Here is a 22,270-nt window from a genome sequence, read left to right as displayed (position 1 = left end):
GGGTGGGTGAGGGTTGGGGCACATAAAGACATGAGTCATTCAAGCATTTATATATAAAATATAATAGCTCTAAATTGTGAAGAGTATTCAAATAGTTTAATTCAAATCAAAATTAGACATTCAAATAATGTTCATAATGTATTCCTTGTAAATAGTGAGGTTGGAAAGAAGTCTCGCCTTTTCTGTCTCAATTGTCTCAATGGCAATAAATGTTTATAAGCTGTTAAAGTGAGTACTAGGTGTTTACTTAAGTAAACATCTTTGCAAATAAAAGGAAATGCCATTCTTCATAATTGACTATTGAGTCTCCCTCCATACTCAAGCTTTTGGAGCTGAGCCTTCAGCCATTTTTGCTGAACCAAATTTAAGACAATTTCAGGCACCCTGTATGCCGATCGAGGAGCTTTTACATGCCCAAAATAAAATAGGGACACCAGGGTTAAGGTCCCTGCGCACTGGACACGTTTTCGGATCTTTAGCAGTGTTTTTGTAGCTTTCTGTCCATCTAACAGATGCAAAAGAGACTCATTACTATTCTCCCAATATGGATTTCCCCATGAATAAAAAGCTGTCTTTTCTATAACGGTTAAATCTAAGCACGCTCCCATAATCATTAAATCATGGCTGTTTCTTGACATAGTTCAGAACAGAAATAACTTCCAATAAGATTTGAAGATAGAGGCAAGGAGGCAACCAGGTGCTCAGGAGGTGTGCAGGTATAAACAATGTAAAAATAGTAAAAAGGTGCTCCTGGGATCAATCGGGATAACACATCGATATAGAACAAAGAGGAGATCCGGGAACACTTAATGTTAAAAGGAGGAAAACTTTATTGAAGCCCTGATGAAGACCGTATAGGTCAAAACATGTCGGTTCAATAAAGTGTTCCTCCTCTTAACAGTAAGTGTGCCCGGATCTCCTCTTTGTTCTATAAAGATTTGAAGATAATTGTAATTATATATGAAAATGCTCACTCATACTCTATACAACATAAACACAATACACAAACACACACAAAAGTAACAAAACAGAACCAATAAAATGATATAAGAGCATAGCAAATACATTTGATCCTCATCTCATTTGTAAATATGGGTCCTCGCCAGAGAAATGGCTTGTTTCCATTGGGGTGCTGAGTATTCAATTCATAGAAACATTTGACAGATAATATAATATACAATGAATTTTGTATGACTGTTGGTAGGGCATTCCACATTTTGGTGGCATAGCAGTAGAACAAATTTAACCCCTTGTTTGAGCCAAATCTGTGTTGAACATGATTTGTGGAGCTGCCTCTGGTGTTGTGTTTGTGGACGCCTTACAAGTGAATGTAAAGAAAAAAAGGAAAAAAAAGATTTGGTTGCCCCCCTGTAGAAACTCAGAGGACCCCCTAAGTGTCCCGGACCACATGTTGAAGACTCACAATCTGAACTGTTAGTAAAGATGACTTACTGGGTAGAGGTAGCATCTCACATCTCCATATCACTTGCATCCTTTGTTTCCAGCTGTTGACAGTATCTCTCTCTCACGCCGCACGCACGCCTGCCTGCATGCACGCACGCACACATTCACGCACGCACGCACACACACCAAAAACCAAAAATCAGTGTTCAAGGGTTAAATACATTTGATGCTGCTTTTTCATTATTAATGCTTAAGTTGTGAATATATCCTTTGAAAAGGTATGAATTGAATTAAAGCACACCTACTGTACAGTGAACTTGTCCACAATATCAGTACACGTCGTCGCTGCCAGGTGGAACGTGAAACTATGTCAAAACTTTTTTCAGGAAATTGAATGGAATTGGAAATGTTCCGAAATTGTGAATAATGGCCGATCTAATTATGCAACCCATTGCGAGCTTGTACTGTAGATCGGCTATTTCCACTACTTTTGCTTGACAATTATCTTGTATGATGAAGTAGGGCATTAAATGACAAAAAAATAAAGTTGCAGTTTGGAGATACAAGGTTTCTGCCCAACAGTGACAGCATGCAACATGCTATGAAATGCAAGCTTGTGTACCTATACACATCACAACCCTCAAGCTGGAATTTGCTTTCGGTGTCGCACACTGACAATACACAACCTACTGTACTACAAGCCAATCTACTAGTCTACAGCACTCCACAGCACAACGCGCTGTGAGCTTGTATATCTGCTGTTTCCAGAGTGCAACACTGCAAACAACAAATTATATGAGGTGTTCATTCAACGCTGAGAATGGAAGAATTTTCACTTTGTTTTGACTGTGTACACTACAGCATCTCCCTGTACAGTACAAATGTATGTCTTCTGTGGGTTGCTTTCAACGTTGGTCTTCCCATTAACGTACCGTATGTATTAAATTAATCTTAACGTTGTCACAGTAAAGCACAGTGGAGTTTTGGGATAGGCTGGGGTCAAAGTTCGCCATCAGAGGTGCAATATACTGAGTGGCTGTTAGCATCATATGGATGATGTCGCCTGTGTAAATGAAACCTGTGAAGGAAAGCACACACATGCACACACGCATGCACACATGTCACCCTAAGTTATTTTGTAGGGCGTGAAAACACAATGGATATAAACCATTTCATGACCGTGGAATTGTATGGTTCCATCTGATATTCTGGACTTAAACAAATTATTACACTGTACCTTATCCCTCAACACATTTTAATGATTTATAATTCTCACGTGCAGACAAAAGCCGTAGAACACTTACCTCCAGTTGCCACAGTGATTTCCTTTAGTATATGGCCATAGAAAGGAAAGTCAAAGGACAGTTTCACTCTCTGAAAGCAAAGGGAAGCATATACAGTAGGGAAAATACTGTAAGGAAAATACACACAAGTATTGAGTTCAGTCTCAGTGTGTCTTTGTTCTATTCAGTTGGGAAGTAAAATAGATTCCCTGAATTAAGATTGTGACGCTTCCAATCTTGCCTTCTATACATTTTCACTTTTCTCATGTATTCCTCCATTGGCCACTTCATACACAGAAATAAAGACTATTCAAACGAATCTCATGAACAGAGTCCATACCGCTGCTTGCAAATGTCAGAACACTCAGGTCTTCAGGTAAAGACCTTCTTAAAGTTCCTGAAACAAAATTAAAAACTAAAGGCGATAGAGCTTTTGCGGTTGTAGCCCCTACCTTATGGAATGAATTACCCATTTCCCTAAGGAGGGCAGAATCTGTCGATACCTTCAAAAAGCTGCTAAAAACCCATTTGTTTCGTAAACACTTTGGTTTGTAATACTGTCTATATCTATGTACTGTACTGCACGTTTATATATTTTATCACTACTCTACTGTATTGCATTGTCGTTTTATTGTTGATCTATGTGATGCTCTTGTTTTATTTCATTTTATTTATTGTACAGCACCTTGTGACATTTGTTTTGAAAGGCGCTTTAGAAATAAAATGTACCTTGTCTGCGGGTGGTGGACAGGAAGCTATATGGACCTTCCAGCTGCCCTCTTCCATCACATCGATGTCCACCCACAGCTCTCTGCTGGCAGGGTCTCCTGAGCCGTACATTTCAGATGTATAGTAGATGTGATCAGTGTCCTGTCTCCTGTCAAACGAAAACTCTGTTGAAGCCAGTGTAGAAAATGTAGATGGGTGCATTCTCAGAGCATGTTTATTTGAATGGTAATTTAAAAAAGAAAAAGATCCAAAGATTCGGGGGCCCACTTGCGCGCAATTTGGAATCCCACCAAAGCTCCAGGACCCGCCTTACAATGTGTCTGATTGGCTCCCAGTCAATCACAGCGACTAACGGGCCAATCACAGCAGGGTTTTCCTGGAGCAGCGGTGGGATTCCATATAACGCCCCACTTGGAGCTGCGGTGGGATTCCATATAACGGCCCACTTGCAGTATCGTCACAGCCCACCAGTGTCAACCCCACAGGTTGAGATTCACTGGTCTAGACTCTAGACTTGGGTGTAAGTTCTGCTCTAACTGCTCATAAATAGTGTACTGCACTGTACTACAATATTCACCTACCACTATCTGTGTAGAATTGCCATGTCCTTCCTCAGTCAGCAGGTCAATGTCAGACTCCTCCAGGTGGTTGGTGGCGCTGGTAGACTCCTATGGATCATAAATTAAATTCATTATTGTCACCTCTTTCTTCATGTTTGCGAGAACCTTTAAAGGTCGAAATTTACCACCGGGAAAGCATTTGTGTCAATTTTGAGTTGGCTATTCAAAAATGGCAGATATACAAGCAGACAGCTGCTTTTGAATAATCTTGAAAGTGTTAACTTTGTGTTAACTTTAGAAGTGTCCTTGAGCATTTGAACCCCTAATCACACCTGATGAGCAGGTTGGTGCCTTGCATGGTCTCCTCCGCCATCGTTGTGTGAATGGGTGAATGTAACGCACAATCTATGTAAAGCGCCTTGGATAAAGGCGCTATATAAATGCACTATTTACTATTTACCTAACAGCACCCTTAATGGCCTAATCAATGCGTAAACCTCTTTATATCCAAAAGGGTGTCCAGTGAGCATTGCACCTATACAATAATAGCAGTGCCAGTGTGGCTCTATGGGGCCTGATGCTCTAGTATCATATTTTATACATGCAGTAGGCCTACTACAGTTAACAACTGTTTAAATGTGGTGGAGAAAGTAGACATTGTGTCGTCTCAGGATGGAATGACATTTATGAGCTTAACTTTATAATGACCATTCACTTAACGGTCAAAATATAAGATTGTTATTTATTTGTTGGTCACCTCTCATGCAGGCCTTCATTTTTGCCACAAAAAGTAGAGATGCAATAGAAATGTGATAGGCTTACTTGGTGTGAATGATGTGCAACATATGCACAGGACCAGAACACTATTGTGTAGCTCTAGTCTACTCTACATCATCAAATACAAGAAGCCTATAGGCCTACTACCTATTTACCTTATACATACTCTTATGGTGATGGAAGTGTCCAGACGTAGTATACAGGCTAGACCATTGCTTTCATGCCATGTCTGAATATTAAAAAAGAAAAAAAACGATTTTGAGACTTACCATAAGCAGACATTTACATCCAACTGACTTATAATGAAGTGTAAAGCCATGCCAGGACTATCTTTCTTTGCTAACCACCATGCTTCCCGAATCCAAATCATAGTTCGAACTTTACAAAATGTCAGTGTGTCATCACTGACTGTCACTGTCACTCACAATTTGCTTAGTCAGCCGTCAGGTCAAAAAAGGCTCTTCTTTCTGAAACACCAAATTTCGTACACTTAAAATGAACATCTCAACTCAATGTCATTGTAACTAAGATATCGATAGAAATTCAAACTGTTTTAATGTCATACTTAGACATACGAGCGCAGTATCCATGGAGTCCCTCCCAGCACTGACAACACCCCATAGCCTGAAGTGACCTGGCTGAGCTGCTCGGCCAATAGAATGATGGGGGGTGGAGCCTGTGTGTGTGTGTGTGTGTGTGTGTGTGTGTGTGTGTGTGTGTGTGCGTGTGTGCGTGTGCGTGTGTGTGTGCGTGTGTGTGTGTGTGTGTGTGTGTGTGTGTGTGTGTGTCCTATTCTGCTATATTTTGGCCTACAGACAGAATAGCCCTGACACAGATGGTAGACTCTTAATCTACATGTTAATTTCACTCATCCATATGTTAAAATGTTCAAAGTTTCAAAGTGTTTTGGCGGTCAGCTGCTCGGTTGCTAGGCTAGTGCGTAGTTCAACAGAGCGGGAATGTCCACGCCCACAGCACCTGAGTGACGTCTGAGCCTTGACAATGGACCAATGAGCGTGATGCCCGTGCCAGCCACGCACACGCTGATTAGCTCTGCGCCTGTCAACCAATCACGAATTTGGGTGCGGGAGGGGGAGGGGCAAATAGTCAGGTCCGAACCAAATGCGCAGTGTACCAGAACTTCAGAAAACGTTAAACCACCACCCTGACCAGCAGCACTCCCAACGGTGCTGCCCGCAACTGCCTAGTTTCGCCAGACAGACGCGATGGTTTTCCTTTATTTTTTGACGCATGGGCTCACAGATTGGCAACTGACCAACGACACGCACCGTGACGGTGTGACCCCAATTTGAACTGGACGGTGAAAGAGGATTAAGGACCAGCGGCAACGGCTCGATCGTTTCGCCAGCAGATGGCCCTCCAAGCTTGGCGACGTTCACTTCACTGGATACCGTTACATGCATGCAGGTAAGATCATTTATTTTAAGAATTAGGCAGGATCATTAGACCCACGTTTCGTTTGTACTTGGTTTCTGTGTGTGGTCAGGTGTCCGTGTTTGTGTGTTTAGGGTTAGTGCTGGTCAGAGCCATCTAACAGTCTGTCTTAGATGTCTATATCTAAGGCTCTGGTCTGGTGCTGGTTAAATTGCAAGCAATTTTGGCCTGGCTCCGAGTCTGAGGCCACAAAGCACCATCGATTTTTAGTCCATCATTTGCAGTCTGGGAAACGGTTTTGATCGTGTCATTTTCAGCTGTCGTTAAGTTTAGCTAGCAAGCTTGCTGCCTTGTTTTGTCGCTACCGTCCGTTCAGGCAACACAACAGGACAAGCTAGTAGCAACTGTAATCATGTTGAATGCGAATGTCATCTGGTGCTAATAATATGATTGATTTTTTTTTTCAAACACAGAGATAGGCTATGTTAATGTCAGTTGTAATATGCTAACGTAATGTAGCCTAATGCTAACGTAACGTTACACAATGATTTTTAAAACGTTTCCTTCGTAACGTTAACTAGGTGCGGAGATGGGTCGTACGTTGAGAGCGCCTGTGTATTTTTGAACTTGGGAGCTGTGAGCTTTTCGACGCTTACGACCAATGAGAGTGACTCATTCCGCGATGACGTCACGGGCGGCCAATCACAACAGTCATTTGTGATGACTGTTGTCATCACAAGTCATTTTCCGGGACTTTCCAACTGTCTGCACTCTGCTAGTCTCGCGTTGCCAGACTGAGATTGTGGAATAGTTGTCTGGCTACGCGAGACTAGCACTCTGTTGTTACCATGTCCGTTTATTATAAGCGACTTTCGTGTTTTTCCCGAGATTTGTTTTTAAAATAGCTGGACTACAGCTCAGGACGCGAATCGATGTGAGCTTGTAGATCGGTTATTTTCAAATATCCAATGCATATAGTTTAAGTCATGATGTGGCCTCATAGTAGCTTCTTCTTTCGGTAGTTTCTGGCTTGTTTTCATAGACCTGGTTGCTTATTTCTCCCGCAAAATATGGCAACGCTGCTCGTACAGTGGACCCGAATGTTAACGATTCAGTATGGACTACTCGTTTTACTAGTGGAGGGCGCTAAAGTTCTGTAAGTAATGCAAAATGAAACATTTAAGTTCATTATTTTTGTGTGTTATTTGTCCCGTTAGAAAGACGCTGATAACGGTAATGGTTTGTTTTCTGTTGGCATGGTTAATAAGTTGTGGTTGGTTAAAATCTTATTGAAGGTTGGTTGTAGGCTACATAGTTAAGGTGTTGTTGAGGCTTGATTGATGGGTCATATTTCCCATATTATGCATAATTTAACATTTCGGTTTTTGAAGTTGTTTTTAAGTGGTGCAACCACTTTCCTAAGTGACTATGTGTGTGGGTCTCTGGCTGGCTGGCTGGCTGGGTATGAGCACGAAAACGGCATGGTTGTTTTTCACCACCTGTGCGCAACCTAACACACACACAAACACACACGCACATATTATCTGTATGATTTCGGGTGTGCCAGTACAGTAGGCCTACAGTACAGTACAGTACAGTACAGTACAGTACAGTACAGTAGAGGGTACAGTAGAGGGACCCCCACACGGTAACTCTGTCATTTCTCAACCGTTCCGGACAAGGGGCGGCTCGCCGGAATCGGGGCGGCACCCTGGGTGCGTTCCTGTGGGTCTGGAACTCACCCCGCCCCCTCCGGGGAACCCCACACGGAGTTGCACCACTTACTTCACACGGGTGTGATTTTATGTCTTTTAATCTGTACATAATTAATGTTTCACTTATGTTATTGTGCTAGTGTTATATGCTCTTACTGTCAACTCTGTCATGTGTAGATTGTATTTGTATTAGGCTATTAGTGTTGTTACTGGTGTTAGATGTTAGGTTTTCAACGTTTTTTTCCAGGCTAAGGAAGGACTCCCACTGCATAGCCCTGGTCCAGTGCTTACAGTGAGTCTCTCTCACCGACGCCCTGTCGGACACCCATCCACTGCTCACTAGCAGCTTTTCCCACTGCGTGCAAGGGTTTACAATTCCCTGAAAATAAACAAAACAACGTAACTACTCACCGACACAAAGCCTGCTAGACCTTGGTAAAAGTCTATTCTCGAAGCTGGGAAGTGTCTCAGGTCCCCAGCTTCTCTCTAAAATGCACTTTGTGCCATTTTAATAGTAATTGTCTCCACTGTCTCCACCAGGCCGAAGGCATGGGGTGAGAGTATGTTTTGCACTCCGTCCGTGTGTCTGTCCGTCCGTCCGTCCATGACCAGCTAATCTCCGGCACCGTTAACCCGGTCGATGCCAAATTTTGCACACACACTCCCTGGATGCCAACGATGAACCTCTGCCCCAAAATTTCCAGAACGGCCTGTTATAGCGCCATCAGGAGGCCGCTTTGTGCAAAACAGGTTTTTGGACAGTACACCTACAGATTTTGTCCAAACATCACGCAAATTGGTACACAGTCTCTCTAGAGCCACTCCCTAGAGGCCAAGGAAAAACCTTTGCCTGGAACTTTTCACATCTACTCTTTATAGCGCCACCAGGAGGCCGACATATGTAAAACACATTTTCTAATATTACTCCTTCAGATTGTATCCAAATTTCACGCAAATCGGTACACATGCTCTCCATAGTCATGTGATCAAGACGGGTTTGTTTGATTTATCATAATCCACCCTCATTGGCTACTACTCAACGCAGCGTGTGAAACTGTGCATGCATATTCCCACTAGGCTTTGGATGAAATGCCACTTGACAGTTTTCAAATCAGCCTCATGGTGGCGCTACAACAGGCCAAGCTGCGTCTCACACACACACACACACACACACACACACACACACACACACACACGTTTATATTGCTCCTAAAAATGTTGCCAAACATCACACACACTCCTATCCTCCTGGTGGAGACCTGTGCCCAGAAGGGCACCTTTTCTAGTTTCTTCTACTACGGCATATCCGGGTTTTGCCTGCGCCGATCTGGTTGGATTCATTTTATTTAATGACTAAAATAGTGCATTTTAGAGCGAAGCTGGGGACCTGAGACGCTTCCCAGCTTCGAGAATAGACCTTTACCAAGGTCTAGCAGGATTTGTGTCGGTGAGTAGTTACGTTGTTTTGTTTATTTTCAGGGCATTGTAAACCCTTGCACGCAGTGGGAATAGCTGCTAGTGAGGAGTGGATGGGTGTCCGACAGGGCGTCAGTGAGAGAGACTCGCTGTAAGCACTGGATAAGGGCTACCCACTGCATATTGGATGAAGATGCATAGTTGCACATTAAACTTTTTCATAGATTTCATAGACTTGTTTGACAATGACACTATTATTGTGTGCTGTTTCATTGTTTTCAGTAGCGTATTGTGTTTTGCGCTTGCTGTTTGTAATGTGTGATCTTATAATCATCTCATTTTGTGTGTCATTTTACAGGTAGAAGCTGAACTCCAGAATCATCTCATTTTGTGTGTCATTTTACAGGTAGTCCACTGGTAAACATGAGAAGCATGTTTCCTGTCATTACTACATACGCTTCATTTTCTGTGTACGGTAGGTATGAAGTGGGTAAGGTGTATAATCATGTGACAATGTCGACTTAACTGTGTTGTTTTCAGTAGCATATTTGATTGTGTTTTCCCTCGCTCTTTGTAATGTCACTGCGTGATCTTATAATCATCTCATTCTGTGTGTCTTTTTACAGGTAGAAGCTGGACTCCAGGAAAAGGGAAGATGAACGATAGAAGGAAGTGAAATATGCTGATGTGAAGTCCGTGGACACGAAGCTGGGGAGAAGTTGAGGTATCGGTTCGATCTGAAGGCATTGAGAACATGTCGTTCCATCAGAGGAGGTAAGATGGAAGCTGATATGGAATGACATTTTCCCAAGGCCCACGATAAATTCAGACGAGCATTTTTGTCCTTCCCCCAGCTCGTCCACTGGCAAACATGAGAAGAATGTTTCCTGTCATTACTACATACGCTTCATTTTCTGTGTACGGTAGGTATGAAGTGGGTAAGGTGTATAATCATGTGACAATGTCCACTTAACTGTGTTGTTTTCAGTAGCATATTTGATTGTGTTTTCCCTCGCTCTTTGTAATGTCACTGCGTGATCTTATAATCATCTCATTCTGTGTGTCATTTTACAGGTAGAAGCTGGACTCCAGAAAAAGGGAAGATGAATGATAGAAGGAAGTGAAATATGCTGATGTGAAGTCCGTGGACACGAAGCTGGGGAGAAGTTGAGGTATCAGTTCGATCTGAAGGCATTGAGAACATGTCGTTCCATCAGAGGAGGTAAGATGAAAGCTGATGGAATGACATTTTCCCAAGGCCAACGGTAAATTCAGACGAGCATTGTGTGTGTGTGTGTGTGTGTGTGTGTGTGTGTGTGTGTGTGTGTGTGTGTGTGTGTGTGTGTGTGTGTGTGTGTGTGTGTGTGTGTGTGTGTGTGTGTGTGTGTGTGTGTGTGTGTGTGTGTGTGTGTGTGTGTGTGTGTGTGTGTGTGTGTGTTCAATCAGATTAATCTTGGAGAACTAAATAAATGACAATATTCTCATCTGTTTAATTTCCAGGTTGATCTGAAGATGAATGGTGCCATCCTGCCACTCCCAGCTACAGGACACACACTGGAGGTAAGTGTTTCACGAGGAACTAGAAAAAGTGCCCTTCTGGGCACAGGTCTCCACCAGGAGGATAGGAGTGTGTGTGTGATGTTTGGCAAAATGTTTAGGAGCAATATAAACGTGTGTGTGTGTGTCTCTGACGCGGCTTGGCCTGTTTTAGCGCCACCATGAGGCTGATTTGAAAACTGTCAAGTGGCATTTCTTCCAAAGCCTAGTGGGAATATGCATGCACAATTTCACCACAATCGGACGCTGTGTTGAGTAGTTGTGGCGATTTGTACAAAACGGGTACAAAGCGGGCTACTCCTGAAAAGTTTAGAAGCCAATCGTAGCCAATGAGGGTGGATTATGAGAAATCAAAAAACCCGTCTTGATCACATGACTATGAAGAGTATGTTTACCGATTTGCGTGACATTTGGATAAAAGCTGAAGGAGTAATATTAGAAAATGTGTTTTACATATGTCGGCCTCCTGGTGGCGCTATAAAGAGCAGATGTGAAAAATTCCATGCAAAGGTTTTTCCTTGGCCTCTAGGGAGTTGGCATACAAAGTTATCCACAAATCCGTGCAGTTGGAGGTAAAAACACTTTTCTGCTAGTTATAGCGCCACCATGAGGCTGAGTTGAAAATGTTCACATGGCATTTCTTCCTCGGCCTATAGTCCTGTACCTGCCTGTAGACCTTCTCGCAATTTGGTGTTGGGGGAATTTCTCACTTGAACTGAGTCAATGGGTCCCTAGACATGAAAAATCAACGAGGTGCTCGTCCGCCATAGTGCCACGAATGGCGCAATGGCCACATCAAAAATGGCCGCCATCGGCTATGATGAAAATACAACTTTTTTATTTCTGCGTGTATTTGCACATGTAATACCTCCATCCTGACTAATTCAGGTGTGTGGAATTCATTTCTGATACTATTTTAATCGTTTTGGGTGATATTGACCTTGAAAGGTCATGGTCAAGGTAATTTAGCTATTCCAAAGACATTGGCCATTGTTGAGTAAAAATAAGTGCATTAAGTCTATTTCAACTAATTCTGACATTTATAATTCATTTCTGATAATGTTTTGACCATTAAGGATCATCTTATCATTGAGATATCAATATAAATATTTTTATTCAATAACTCAATTACGATTTTTGTCTTTACTTTCACTTTTATTATATTTCTCGTAATCATTTGTTTTTTGTATTATATCAAAAGACATTGAAAATACAAATATAACAATTATAAATGTCCCCCTTTAACTTTTATTTTAATTGGGTGCTTTAATTAGAATAAAAGTCTATGCAGAAAAGAAATGTGGTATACAAACAAAATAATAACACAAAATGAAATAACACTTTTACTCAAAGTGCACAATTGTGTGCATGCCAGTTAGTGTGATGGGTTTTACATGCATGAGACTCCAGCAGCACGGCAGCCACATTGGCATGCCAATTCTTTGGAGTTTGGCTGGATCATCAAGATCATCAAGAATGCTGTAGTCTCCAAAAGAGAAGGAAACTGGAATCTACATGTGACTACTGTTATATACTGTATAGAGTATGGTCTTGCTATAATGATCATGCCATGGTTTTCCTATAGCCTATACTATATCATGACAGGAGATGGTGCTGTTGGCAGTTTGCCAGGTTCCTATGGTCATGTTAAATATGGGTTCACTTCCAGGTTGCAGGGTGTGTGATGGAGAAAAGTAGCCATATTGAATCCCACATGGTTTCTGTAATGTTTGATCTGCAAATCTGATATAAAGCGTCAAAGACATAAAGACTGAGTTTGTGCCTTTCTTGATGTGAAGTTACCACATCTTTTTGGCGACGAGGTAAACTGGATTACTTTCTTTTGCTCAAGCTGGATGATGTTTGTGCTCAAACTGGATGAGTATGAGCAGCAGCAGCAGTGACTCGGCAGAGGACGAGCAGAACGGAGACGTGGGACAGAACGTGGCAGTGGCCGGCGAGCAGCGTGTTCAGATGGCAATGTTCGGAGCTATTAGTGAGTTTGTGGAAGGAAACGAGGACTGGACGGAGTATGAGGAAAGGTTGGGACACTTTTTCTCTGCAAATGACATTACTGAGGAGGCTAAAAAGCGCTCCATTCTCCTGAGTGTGTGTGGGGCGAAGACTTATAAGTTGATAAGGAACTTGGCCACTCCACGGAAACCAGGAGATATTTCCTATGATGATATTGTCCGGCTCGTGGCAAACCACCACAACCCAAAGCCCTCTGTGATTGTGCAACGGTTTAAATTCCACAGCCATTTCAGAAGGCAAGGCCAGTCAGTGTCTACCTTTGTAGCCGAGCTACGGCAGCTATCTGAACATTGTGATTTTGGAGCAGTGCTAGATGACATGCTCCGTGACAGATTAGTATGCGGCATTAGTGATAACGCCATTCAGCGCCGCCTGCTGGGGGAAACGCCACCATTGACTTTTCAAAAAGCCTTTGACATTCCCAGGGCATGGAAATGGCTGCCAATGATGTGAAGGATATCCAAAAAGGAAATGAATCACAGGCAGGGGCAGTGTACCAAGTCAGGAAAGAGACTGGTAAGTCAGCAAGGCGGGTGGAGTGTTTTAGGTGTGGGGGTCCACACTATGCTAATGACTGTAAGTTTAAAGATGCTGTCTGTCATGCATGCAATAAGAGGGGCCACTTGGCGAAACAGTGCAGGGGCTCTAAGGGGAGAGTTAAGCCTGGGGGGAGGAAACCTCAGCAGTCCCAGGGCCGGGCACCCACACACCACCTAGAAGAGGAGGATGGGGAGGCCACGTGTTCATATAATATGTATGGCGTGGAAACAGATGAGGAACCACCTGAGCCGTATTATGCTACTGTCACTGTTAATGGGCGGGGCATTAAGTTTGAAATTGATTCAGGAGCTACGGCCTCAGTCATAAGTGAGGAGACCTACAGGGGGTCATGGGGGCCGAGTCTGCCTCCTATCAGGCCATCAAAGCTCAAGCTCAGGACTTACACGGGACAGCCCATACCTCACTTGGGGGTCATATATGTGGACATTGCAGCTGAAGGTCAGAGAACTACAGCCAGGCTGGTGATAGCCACAGGGAGCGGGCCTAGTCTGTTGGGCCGTGATTGGCTTCGCAAACTCCGCCTAAATTGGCATGAAATTAAATATGCCCGCACACACTCAATGGAGGACATTCTGCAGCGCTACAGCGATGTGTTCAAGGATGAGCTGGGCACACTGAAGGGCGTGGCAGTGAAGCTACATATGGACATTGATGCCAAGCCATGTTTGTTTAAGCCCAGGCCAGTGCCTTTTGCTATGAAAGGTATTGTGGAGGAGGAACTGAACCGTCTGCAGAAACTGGCCGTCATCGAGCCTGTTCAGTTTTCCAGGTGGGCGGCTCCTATTGTTCCAGTATTAAAGGAAGACAAAACGGTAGGATATGTGGGGACTACAAGCTGACAGTGAATCAGTGCTCTACGCTGGAGGAGTATCCATTGCCACGGGTTGATGACCTTTTCGCGACCCTGTCAGGGGGGAAGCTCTTCACGAAACTGGACATGAGCCATGCCTATCAACAGTTGCTGCTGGACGAGGAGTCAAAAGAGTTTGTCACAATCAACACACACAAGGGGTTATTCAAGTACAACCGCCTAGTGTTTGGAGTGGCGTCCAGCCCTGCCATTTTCCAAAGAACCATGGACACTTTGCTGCAGGGCATTCCGCATGTGGCCGTGTTTCTTGATGACATCTTGATCACGGGGGCCACGGAGCACAAGCATCTGGCCAACCTAGAGCAGGTGCTGAAAAGGATGCAGGACGCCGGCCTGCGGTTGAAACGTCGCAAGTGTGTGTTCATGGCACCCAGTGTGACCTACCTAGGTCACAAGGTCACAGCAGAGGGGCTCTGGCCCTTGGAGGACAAAGTGCGAGCCATTAAAGAGGCGCCAAGTCCCAAGTCTGTACCCGAACTCAGATCGTTTCTAGGTCTAGTTAATTACTATGGAAAGTTCTTACCAGACCTCTCAACAGTCCTGGCCCCACTGTACAAGCTGCTGCATAATGACACAAAGTGGCAGTGGGGTGAAACACAGGAGAGAGCGTTTGGAGAAGTGAAAGCGCTTCTCCACTCAACAAGGTTACTCGTTCACTATGACCCAGCCAAGGAAATCACGCTTGCCTGTGATGCCTCGCCCTATGGCGTGGGGGCCGTCCTCTCCCATATAATGGAGGATGGATCTGAGAAGCCTATTGGTTTCGCTTCCCGCACCCTGACCGCGGCCGAGCGAGGGTACTCACAGTTGGACAAGGAGGGGCTGGCTATTGTGTTCGCTGTGAAACGGTTTCATCAGTACCTGTATGGCCGTCCATTTACCATCTATACAGACCATAAACCCCTGATGAGCCTGTTCAGCGAGACTAAATGCATCCCACCGCTTGCCTCAGCGAGAATACAGCGTTGGGCCCTCACCTTGTCCGCTTACCAGTACACTATTGTGTACAGAGCAGGTAAAGATAATTCAAATGCTGATGCACTGAGTAGACTGCCTTTACTGGATACACCTGCTAGTTCTTATGTGCCACCCGAGACTGTGTTTTCCATGCAGAGAGTTGCAGAGACACCTGTGCAGGCAGCCCAGATCAGACAGTGGACAGATAGAGATCCAGTCCTATCTCAAGGTAAGACGTTCTTGTTGCAGGGTTGGCCCAGTGAGGTGGAGAGTGAGGCTCTCAAACCCTATGCAAAACGCAAGACAGAACTGAGTTTGCAAGATGGATGCATTCTGTGGGGGGCGAGAGTGGTCGTGCCACCCCCGGCTCGTCCACGGATTGTGGAGGAGATACACGAGACTCATCCAGGTGTGTCTCGGATGAAAAGCTTTGCAAGGTCCTATGTCTGGTGGCCGAAAATGGATCTGGAGCTGGAGTACAAGGTGAAATCATGCACACAATGCCAGATCAACCAGAACATGTCACCACCAGCACCGCTGCACCCATGGGAGTGGCCAGACCGGCCATGGTCTAGGCTACATGTGGACTTTGCAGGCCCTTTTATGGGGCAGATGTTCTTTATAATGGTAGATGCCCATTCCAAGTGGATAGAGGCCCACATCATGAGCAACATCACAGCCCCCGTCACCATAGACAAACTCAGGCAAGTGTTTGCAGTTCATGGATTGCCTGATTCTCTGGTGAGCGATAATGGCCCGACGTTCACCAGTGAGCTGTTCAATGATTTCATGCAGCAGAATGGCATTCGTCACATCCGGACGGCTCCTTTCCATCCTGCTTCAAATGGTTTGGCAGAGAAAGCTGTTCAGACAGTGAAGGCGGGCCTGAAGCGGTTGACAGGAGACTCCATTAGCACCAGGCTGTCACGTTTCCTGTTTAATTACCGCCTCACTCCACAGACAACAACTGGACGCACACCAGCAGAGATGTTGATGGGGCGTCGGCCCAAGTCAAAACTGGACCTGCTGCGTCCAGACCTGAAGGCAAAGGTGGAGAGAAAACAGGAGAAAATGAAAGAAGGACATGATCAACATGCCCGAGAGAGACAGTTGAAACCAGGTGACAATGTCTATGTGAAGGACTTTAGCCATAACAACAACCAGAAATGGCTGCCTGGGGTCATCCATAGGCAGAGTGGTCCAGTCTCACATGTTGTCAAGCTGAGGGACGGACGGGAGTTCCGCAGACATCAAGATCATGTGCGCCTGCGTTATGATGCAGGTCCAAACACAGAGAGAGTCACACAGTTGCCGTTGGTGAGTTACCCTATTGAGGGAGCAGGCGGAAACATGCCTGTACCGGAGAGAGAGACACTGGCAGAGGTGCCTATGCCCCCTGAACAAAATGACAATTCTTCCACACATGCACAGGCCCCTCTCTTGCCCCCATCACCAGTCCCTCCAAAACCACCTACACCAGTGACTGTGAGAACACCTGTAGTGCGCAAATCACAGCGTGCTCGTAAACCTCCCGACAGACTGGTTCTTTAAGTGTTTATTTTTGAATATTGTGGGGTAAAAAAAGGAAAGAAAAAAAAGAAAAGATGCACTTGTATATGATGGGGGTGTGTAAATATTATGTATGCACTTGTAGATGGGTGAAGCAAAGGAAAAGAAAAATGTTTTTGCAGTTTGAGGTTGAAATCTAAGGGGGGAGAAGTGTTATATACTGTATAGAGTATGGTCTTGCTATAATGATCATGCCATGGTTTTCCTATAGCCTATACTATATCATGACAGGAGATGGTGCTGTTGGCAGTTTGCCAGGTTCCTATGGTCATGTTAAATATGGGTTCACTTCCAGGTTGCAGGGTGTGTGATGGAGAAAAGTAGCCATATTGAATCCCACATGGTTTCTGTAATGTTTGATCTGCAAATCTGATATAAAGCGTCAAAGACATAAAGACTGAGTTTGTGCCTTTCTTGATGTGAAGTTACCACAACTACTATCAACGACTCTATGCCAATCTTTGCAGAATGTGACTGCATAAAGTACCTGGCATGGCTCATGCAGGGTATCTTGAACAAATACAGGTTCTAGAGTTCACACATCCTGAGCTCTACTGGCACTTCTCTGTAGGCCATTGAGTTGTTCAGGATCACCCAGGCTGGTTCTGCACTGTAGGAGGTGACATGAAGGTCGAGCAGACCATTCAGTGATTGTGGGTCCAGGTGGCCACTATACATGTACAGTAGTAGGAGCCATACACAATGCAAATTCTGTGGCCGAATTTGAGCTCTTGTTCCACAAGATTTGGTCAATCACCAATGTCCTCAACCTTCTCACCAACAACCACACCATGAAAGACACAGAATGCCATCTCCAGCATGCACTGAGCCTTACATTCAATCGTAATGTGGCGAAGCTGATGGACTTTGTGCTAGAGCGTCAGAATCCATACTCGATAGCGGTCAATGTGCCTGTGACACTGCACAATCTGCTCACAAAGCAGGCTGTTGACCGAGGGGTCGCTGCACGCATGCTAAACTGTCTAAAAATGGGGAGCGTGTGTACTGCTCATACAGACAAGAAATGTTAGTTGGGAAGAGACCAAGACAGTGACCACAACCATACCAAAGCGGAAGATACCTCATTTCAACGAGCAACCACAGAAGACACCAACAACCATTCTGAAGGAGTAGAAGTTAGTTTCGTCCAAATACATTGCCGAGACACATAGGAGTATGGACATTGCTAAGAAGCGGGGCATGAATATCCAGGAGATACTTACACATGATGTGCTCTCAGCATCTCCCCTGCTTGATGGTGACCTTCCAGCTCATGTCGACAAGTCAAAACCTGCCAGTGAGATTGAGCCTGAACTTGACCTCACCCAATGGAGTCCAAAGTCTACTCTTGCCATTCATGTTGTAGTAGACTTCATGTCGAAAATGCGGCAGATGCCACTAGCACAATTCCCTACTTTAGGTGCTGTTAACAATGCCATCATCAGGTCAACATCATCCCTTTGCCAAGAGCCAGAGTTCATCCATATCATACTCTATTCTTACATTGAGATGTCTCTAAAGGAAAGGGTGTGCATGCAGCGCACAGATTCAACAACAGGAATCGACATTGTTGGCATGAACAGAGACTATCCCTCAGCAACTTGACAAATTCTGGGTGTCTGACAAACGGAATCTCCAGCTGCTAGTTCGGGATATGTTGTGCCATCAAGTCTATGGCAAATTTGGCAATGCTACCATCATTGTCAGCTTTGTTGTCTGTGATGATGAGGTGCTCCCAGCAAGAGATCCCAGACCTCTTGAACTGGATTGGGAGGCTGACACCAGATTGGTGGTGCATGTGGAGTGGGCTGTTCAAGTGAAGCAGAGCAAGAGAGTTGTCATACAGACACCTTCGCATTAGTGCTACACTACACACCATACGTCCAATCACTGGGGTTGAAGGAGATCTGGCTGCAGTATTGCACTGGCGAGAAGCTGCGCATGCTTCCACTGCATCAAGCAGTCTCTCGTCTTGGACCACCACTAGCAAAGACAGTGATCAAGGCACATATCCTGACTGGAGAAGACTGCATGAGCAAGGTGGGGACCCAGTAAAATATTTAACTAACTTTGGAGAGTCAGACACCTTGACATAACAAGATGCAGCGTTGGCAGAGAAGTACTTGGTGCTTGTCTGGGCGGGGGCCAGGTCAAGTACAACTGCTGAGACATTTGATGACCTCAGGGTGGAAAGCTATACCAGTGCCAGTGCTGGAATTGATGCTCTCCCTCCCACAAGTCGTGTGATCAGAGGTCACATCCAACAAGGTGCTTTCTGGTGCATAGGGCTTGCCACCTGCTTGAGACGGCAAAGGAACCCAAGTCAAGACTAGAGCCAATGGAACATGGATGGGAGGAGCACTTTTGTACACTCCTGCCATCAAAATGTCTGAAGCCCTTACCACCAGTTTGCTCACAGTATGCAAGTGTGCAGGGAAGTAACACTCGCCGATGTGGCTGCTGTGCTGATGGAGTTCCATGCATAATATTTTGCCATGGAAAATCCCTCATGTAAAAAGTAAAAACCCATCACACTAACTTGCATGCACACAATGGTGCACTTTGTGTGAAATTGTTATTTGATTTTGTTTTGATTTTATGTGGGGCATTTATAATTGTTAGATTTTTAGGTGCATGTCTTGTTATAAATAAAACAAATAGTTGTGGGAAAAAATACAATAAAAGTGACAGTAATGACAAAAATCGGAATTTAATTATTGAATAAAAACATTTATATTGATATCTCAATGACAAGATGATCCTTAATGGTCAAAATAGTATCAGAAATGAATTGAAAATATCACAATTAGTTGCATTAGACTTATTGCACCTGTTCTTACTCCTAACAATGGCCAGGTTATGGCCAAGGTCTTCGGAATGGCAAAATGACCTTGACCATGACCTTTCAAGGTCAATAACACCCAAAATGATTAAAATAGTATCAGAAATGAATTCCACACACCTGAATTAGTCAGGATGGAGGTATTACATGTGCAAATACACGCAGAAATAAAAAAGTTGTATTTTCATCATAGCCGATGGCGGCCATTTTTGATGTGGCCATTGCGCCATTCGTGGCACTATGGCGGACGAGCACCTCGTTGATTTTTCAAGTCTAGGGACCCATTGACTCAGTTCAAGTGAGAAATTCCCCCAACACCAAATTGCGAGAAGGTCTACAGGCAGGTACAGGACTACTAGTGGGAATGTGCATGCGCAATTTCACGGAAATCACACGATGTGTTCATGATTTGCAGCATTTTTTTTAAACTGAGCACTCTTTGGAAGCCAATCTTAGCCAATCAGGATGGAGTCTGAGAAATCTGAAAGACCCGTTTCGTTGAATGGCTCTAGAGAGACTGTGTACCAATTTGCGTGATGTTTAGAGAAAATCTGTAGGTGTACTGTCCAAAAACTTGTTTTGCACAAAGCGGCCTCCTGGTGGCGCTATAACAGGCCGTTCTGGAAATTTTGGGGCAGAGGTTCATCGTTGGCATCCAGGGAGTGTGTGTGCGAAATTTGGCATCGACCGGGTTAACGATGCCGGAGATTAGCTGTTCACAGACGGACACACGGACGGACACACGGACGGACGGACGGAGTGCAAAACATACTCTCTCCCCATGCCTTCGGCCTGGTGGAGACAATTACCATGAATGTCATCTCCTCATAAATGTATTTACTAATGTTAAATGGACATGCTTGACACATTAAAGCAAAATTACACTTGGGTAAATGGTGCATTTATATAGCGCCTTTATCCAAGGCGCTTCACATAGATTGTGCATTACATTCACACACACATTCATACACCGATGGCAGCGGAAACAATGCAAGGAACCAACCAGCACATCAGGAGCAATTAGATGTTCAGTGTCTTGCTCAAGGACACTTTGACACTAACTCTGGGGGAGCCCGGGTTTGAACTGGCAACCTTGCGTTTGCCATCCAGCCACTCTAGCCACCGCCGCCATCCACGCACAATGAAACCAGTCTCAAAGTCAATCTTTTAGCATACAAACAAAGTGGATTCTGACCATAATGTAACATGATCCTCTGAGATCTGTTTCACTGCAATGTAAGTCAATAGGGAGACTATTTTGGACTATCAATTTCTAAATATGTCTCACCATTTATTTGAAATGACATCCTAGTGTTAATTTGCCTATTAAAGATAGTGTTATTTTTAAAGAAAAGGTTGAAGTTCTATATTCTAATCATCGCTTAGAGTGTTTGTTCAGTAACTGGGGTTTCCCCGTCTCTCAAGCTCTTTGATAAAACATTTTTTTTGTAACCATATCTTTTTGTTTTACTACCAGCTCTACTTTAAATTAAATATTGTAGTTCTGAAATAAGTATTAAAATGGTTAACACTATTCTCTTCTGCCAGGTTGCAGTAAACGACGAGGGATACGGCACTCTGGAGACAGTCCGTGGTCGCAGCAGCTCCAAGAAGCCTGTGAAGAGAGTCACATTTAACCCTTAAGTTCAGGTACGAGTGTTTCATTAATAATAAGTTAGTTACATTGGCATGATTGAATATCTCTGGCTCTGCTGTCGGGAAGAAACCACCTAACTCCAAAAAGTTCATTTTTCAGGAAATTAAAAATAAAAAATAAATCAGGAAATTAAGAAAACCTTATTGTAAAGTTGGCCGAGTGGCCAAGGCTCCAAAAAGTGACAGAATCCAGCAATACCATTTAGAGTGTTTTATTCTTCCCCGATGCAGCCGTATTTACAGTGGAAGGCCTAACAGACACAAAAACACTGAAGACTAAACTCACAAAAAGACAGATGAAACTTAGCTTGAAAGCAAATTAGGAAACAAAAACCCAGAACATAAGAAACTGTATTAGGCTATAAACCCTTCCAAAAAGGGACCCCTAGCAGCTCTCCCTGGGTGTTACCTGCTTGTTGCCCAAGCCCCTACTGACCCTCGGCATCCTGCAGCCTCCCTTTTATACTGGGTGAGACCATACCAAGACACAGAACTAATTGGTAACCACTTAATCACCAGTACTGCAGGAGAGCCAGGTGCCACACAATCATTAAACACAATACTCAATCAACAGAAATGTTAAAACACATGCACCCTCTTTGTGTCCTTTTATAATTCATGTTTGTACAAATAATAAAATAAGAACAACATGCAACACTAATGTCCAGTCACACAGTCCTCCAAGCCGGCTTGCTGTTAAATGGAAGCAGCGGTGTAGTAGTGTATGCCGGTTTGTTCCTCTTTAGTTACGGGCTGCCCCGTGACACTTATATTTTGAAAACAAAGCAATACTGCCTCATCAGTTGGTGTTGTGAGTGTGACTTTATATATTATCAATTACTTGCATGGGAGGGGGAGAGGTGGTGGAGTTAGTTGCTTTAGCATACAGTTTGAGGGTCCAATGGAGTCAAGAATGGAGTCGAGTCGGGACGGTTTTTAAGGTC

At 44.1% G+C, this 22,270-nt stretch overlaps 1 long non-coding RNA gene across 1 annotated transcript; it reads left to right on the top strand.

The window, feature by feature from the left end:
- Positions 1-9,684: 9,684 nt before the first annotated feature.
- Positions 9,685-21,322, top strand: LOC306920200. The gene is made up of 3 exons (XR_013789624.1): positions 9,685-10,501; positions 10,780-10,839; positions 21,219-21,322. It is a non-coding gene; the product is annotated as an uncharacterized lncRNA (long non-coding RNA).
- Positions 21,323-22,270: the final 948 nt, after the last annotated feature.

This window comes from Electrona antarctica (assembly GCF_951216825.1).
Source record: "Electrona antarctica genome assembly, chromosome: 3".
NCBI classification, from domain to species: Eukaryota; Metazoa; Chordata; class Actinopteri; order Myctophiformes; family Myctophidae; genus Electrona; species Electrona antarctica.
This window is presented reverse-complemented; position numbering and strand designations above follow the sequence as displayed.